Source organism: Myotis brandtii, unplaced genomic scaffold, assembly GCF_000412655.1.
Source record: "Myotis brandtii unplaced genomic scaffold, ASM41265v1 scaffold1289, whole genome shotgun sequence".
NCBI lineage: Eukaryota > Metazoa > Chordata > Mammalia > Chiroptera > Vespertilionidae > Myotis > Myotis brandtii.
The window spans coordinates 548,261-553,325 of record NW_005354543.1 but is presented as its reverse complement, the minus strand read 5'-3'; the positions used below and the strand labels follow the sequence as shown (position 1 = coordinate 553,325).

General features: G+C 46.6%; 1 protein-coding gene and 1 pseudogene across 1 annotated transcript in view; one reads left to right on the top strand and one right to left on the bottom strand.

Moving 5' to 3' along the window:
• LOC102248885 (zinc finger protein 331-like) overlaps positions 1-5,065 on the bottom strand; it is a 16,248-nt gene that overhangs the window by 10,225 nt on the left and 958 nt on the right. Inside the window, exon 2 of the mRNA XM_014534323.1 lies at positions 3,814-3,857. The gene's annotated coding sequence lies outside the window, so the exon portion shown is untranslated. The remainder of the gene's footprint in view (positions 1-3,813; positions 3,858-5,065) is intronic.
• The window catches only part of LOC102250485, a 297,308-nt pseudogene continuing 292,269 nt past the window's right edge, over positions 27-5,065 (top strand).

Below are 5,065 nucleotides of genomic sequence, written 5' to 3'. Positions count from 1 at the left end.
GCCTCCTGCACACCCCCTACTGGGGATGTGCCCGCAACCCAGGTACACGCCCTTGACCGGAATCGAACCTGGGACCCTTCAGTCCGCAGGCCGACGCTCTATCCACTGAGCCAAACCGGTTTCGGCATCAATAAAATATTTTTTTTTAAAGTGTTTTATTAAGTAAAATTTCAACTAAGTAAAAATGTTCATGCATAGTATTGTTTATAACTGTGAGTACCGTTTAATATTACATCACATGCATTTTTCCTTCTTATGACTATTTCTAAACATCCCTCTTCATAGCTGCATAATACTTCATAACATGAATTGGGTGTGATTTACTTTGACCATGTCCATCATTCTGAATATTGGCTGTGTTCTGAACACAGCCTTTGGTTCCAGAACAAGGGTCTAATTTGGGGGGGGGGGGGGGCACGTCCACACTTGTGAATGCCACGAAGTTATAGATTTTTTTCCGAGGAAGAAAGCCATATGCAGTAAGTCTGTATACAATTTCCCTTGGAAAATGGCAAATGCAATTAAAGGAAGGACCTCAGGCTAAGGATTCCTGTTCTATGCTCTATTTCATTTAAAATACATATATATATATTTAAAATATTTAAGATGGTAATTTCTGTTATGTACATTTTACCACAATTAAAAATAAAAATAAATAACAGCAAACACCTCCTACTGGGGATGTGCCCGCAACCAAGGTACATGCCCTTGACTGGAATCGAACCAGGGACCCTTCAGTCTGTAGGCCGACGCTCTATCCGCTGAGCCAAACCGGTCAGGGCAAAAATACATATATTTTTATTGATTTCAGAGAGGAAAGGAGAGGGAGAGAGACAGAAATATCAATGATGAGAGAGAATCATTGATCAGCTGCCTCCTGCATGCCCCACACTGGGGATCGAGCCCACAACCTGGGCATGTACCCTGACCGGGAATCAAACAGTGACCTCCTGGTTCATAGGTTGACGCTCAACCAATCACCAAGCAACACCAGCCAGGTGCTCTGGTTCATTCTGAGAACTTGTAAGTATCCATCACAATGACCTTCATATGTATGTTGCTTCTGACCTACAGGGCATCCAGACGTACCACATAGAGAAAACAGAATGTACTGAACACTAATGCTCTGGGGGCTATTCTAAGCGGCTTTACCTATATTATCTCATCCTCATCACAACCTTATCTTTATAGAGCCCCAAATGCTAAGAGGCAGAGACAGGATTGAAACCCCAATACTCTAGGTCAGCCCGTTTTTGTAGGGCTAAAGGGTTTTACATTTTTATTTTGTTATTATTTTTATTTATTTATTTATAATATTTTTTATTGATTTCAGAGAGGAAGGGTGGGGGAGAGATAGAAACATCGATGATGAGAGAGAATCATTGATCGGCTGCCTCCTGCAGGTCCCACACTGGGGATCAAGCCCACAACCCGGGCATGTGCCCTTGACCGGAATCGAAACTGGGACCCTTCAGTATAGAGCAGTGGTTCTCAACCTGTGGGTCGCGACCCCTTTGGTGGTCGAACGACCCTTTCACAGGGGTTGCCTAAGACCATCCTGCATATCAGATATTTACATTACGATTCATAACAGTAGCAACATTACAGTTATGAAGTAGCAACGAAAATAATTTTATGGTTGGGTCACAACATGAGGAACTGTAGTTAAAGGGCCAGAAGGTTGAGAACCACTACTCTATCCACTGAGCCAAACGGGCTAAGGTGGTTTTACATTTTTAAAGGGTTGTGAAAACAAAAAGAAATGATCAAGCCCTGACCGGTTTGGCTCAGTGGATAGAGCGTTGGCCTGCGGACTCAAAGGTCCCAGGTTCGATTCTGGTCAAGGGCATGTGCCTTGGTTGCGGGCACATCCCCAGTGGGGAGTGTGCAGGAGGCAGCTGATCGATGTTTCTCTCTCATTGATGTTTCTAACTCTCTATCCCTCTCCCTTCCTCTCTGTAAAAACTCAATAAAATATATTAAAAAAAAAAAAAGAAATGATCAAGAAACAAAGGAGGAGGAGGGGGCATAATTCTGCACACTTTAACCATGAGCTGCACATACGACTTCCTTCCAAAGAGTATAAGTATGAAAAGGAGGGAAAAAGAGTAATTTTCCAGTGGAGAAAAGTAACAAACACTACCCTTGCCAACAGTAACAAGGGCAACCTCAATAACCATACATTGTGTTGACAGTTTGTACCCTCTGTGATCTTTTACCCTCAAACCCATGCACCTCATCTAAAGGTGAGACAAACATCAGATTCCAGTGCAGGAACATCCTGCCAAATGCCTGATCAGCACCTCTTACGTCTTCAAGGTCATCAGAAACAAGAGTCTGAGAAACTGTCAGAGCCAAGAGGAGCCTAAGGAGACATGACAACGAACTGTATCGTGGTCTCCTGGATGGGATCCTGAAACAGATGGAGAAGATTCTGTAAAAACTAAGGGAAAGGAATAAAGCATGGACTTGAGTTAACAATAACGTATCAAAATCGGCCCATTCAGTATAAGGAATGTGCCATGCTAACTTGGTCATAATGGGGAAACAGGGGCAGGGTACCTGGGAATTCTCTGTAATAAAAATTCTTTGGGCCAAAACCGGTTTGGCTCAGTGGATAGAGCGTCGGCCTGCGGACTGAGGGGTCCCGGGTTCGATTCCGGTCAAGGGCATGTGCCTGGGTTGCGGGCACGTCCCCAGTGGGAGGTGTGCAGGAGGCAGCTGATCGCTGTTTCTAGCTCTCTATCTCTCTCCCTTCCTCTCTGTAAAAAATCAATAAAATATATTTTAAAAAAAATTATTTGGAATTCTTCTGTGAATCTAAAACCATTCTAAACAAATAAATCCATCGAAAAAGAACAGCATGCAGCCACATGCAACCCACAAAACTTAAATACTTAGCACAGGATCCTCTACAGGAAAAGCTGACCAACCCGGGCTCTACATCCAGAACTCATACCCAGTATCAACTGCTTCTCACAGTTCATACAAGATGCAACTAAGCTACAACTGTCAGACCTCAAACAAGACCTGGCTCATGCAACACATTTCTATTTACTGATTACTGAAAAACAAACAAAACAAAACCCTGCCTTTCTGGCAAAGACCTTCGCTCCAACCCCACCCTCAAACGCCTCCCAAAGCTGTTTGCTTTGTCATTTACTACAATGATCACACCCTCTCCTTTCTTTCTTCCTTTTTTTTAAAAGTCATTTTCTTTCTTGCTTCCTTTTTTTTTTTTTTAACATATCTTTATTGATTTCAGAGAGGAAGAGGGAAGGGAAAGAGAGATAGAAACATCAATGATGAGAGAGAATCATTGATTGGCTGCCTCCTGCACGTCCCCTACTGGGGATCAAGCCCACAACCCAGGCATGTGCCCTTGGCTGGAATCGAACCTGGGACCCTTCAGTCCGCAGGCTGAAGCTCTATCCACTGAGCCAAACCAGTCAGGGCGCCCTCTCCTTTCTTGTTGTGATCTGAAAGGCAGGCCTGTGAAAGGACCACAGATGTCTAGTGTTCGGTTCCCCCTAAACACGAGCTTCCTCCTCACCAAGTCACACTGAACTAAAGCGCAAACACTAACCTCCCACTGGCATTCCATTCCATCAGCCACGGGGATGTGAGCAATCGGCCAAGTGAATGCTCACCAGGGAGGGTGGCTCAGTGGGGAGGACACGGGGGAATACACCTGCACAGGATCGGGGGAGTCACTGGGATAGGTCCCTGTTAGGGGGGACATATTTGGCCAAGGAAAGCAAACATTCCTCCGCCCTATAAACAAATCATTTGCTGAACAACAACAAAACTCACCAGAACCTTGATTTTAAGACGTGTGTCGATGCGGGATGGCTGGCCTGGGGGAGAGAGGAGGAGAGAATGAAACACCAGGTCCTTTCTGGAGCACAGACGACATCAGAACATACCCTCCTGTCCCCATGTCATATCTAAAACCAACCAGAAAGAGGGGGAACTCGGGTCTGAGTATTTCAGAGATTCCTGGGGACTAGGCTCCAGTGCCCCGGGGGTCTTGTCACTGTGCATCTGCCCCCTCCCCGCACCGGTCAGGTCTGGGACCTCTCCCCTGCAAAACAGGATCTCATTCCTGAGGCCCTTCTGTCCTGTCATTCAGGTAGCCCGTGGGAAGAGCACTTTAGCACTGAAATTGCCATCTCAGGACGATGCGCCTTCTTTACTTTTATTTTTTTAATTATTTTATTTTATTATTATTATTTTTTAAAAATATGGAACGCTTCACTAATTTGCGTGTCATCCTTGCGCAGGGGCCATGCTAATCTTCTCTGTATCGTTCCAATTTTAGTATATGTGCTGCCGAAGCGAGCACTATTTTTATTTTTTAAAGAATGCTACTTGCGCCCTAGCTGGCTTGGCTCAGTGGATAGCGCATAGGCCTGCAGGACTGAAGGATCCCGGGTTCCATTCTGGTGCCCCAGTTGCAGGCTTCACCCCCAGTAGAGGGCGTGCAGGAGGTGGCCAATCAATGATTCTCTCTCATCACTGATGTTTCAATCTCCCCCTCCCTTCCTCTCTGAAATCAATAAAAAGATTTTTTTTTTTTTTTAAAAATGCTACTGCCCTAGCTGGTTTAGCTCGGGGGATAGAGCATCCGCCTGCGGACTGAAGGGGCCTGGGTTCGATTCCCGTCAAGGGCACATGCCCGGGTTGCGGGCTGGATCCCCAGTAGGGGGCGTGCAGGAGGCAGCCGATCAATGATCCTCTCTCATCATTGACGTTTCTCTCTCTCTCCCTCTCCCTTCCTCTCTGAAATCACGAATGCTACTTGTGCAAGTCAGAATCTGCTGCCAATTAAACGGGGACAGCTTTGCCGACAAACAAGAAGACGCCCCTCCATGGCCAGGAAGAGGTTTCCCGCCTCCAGCTGTCACTCTCCTCGCAGGGTCGGGCTCTGACTTCCCCCTGGGGCCCCTGCGTCCAGGCAGGCACCTCCCGGCGGGAAGGTGACGGCAGGGGAGCCGCAGAGACATCACAGCCACGGGGCGCGCTGCCGCGCACACCCCGGTCCTCGCTCCGTGGTGGCCACGCA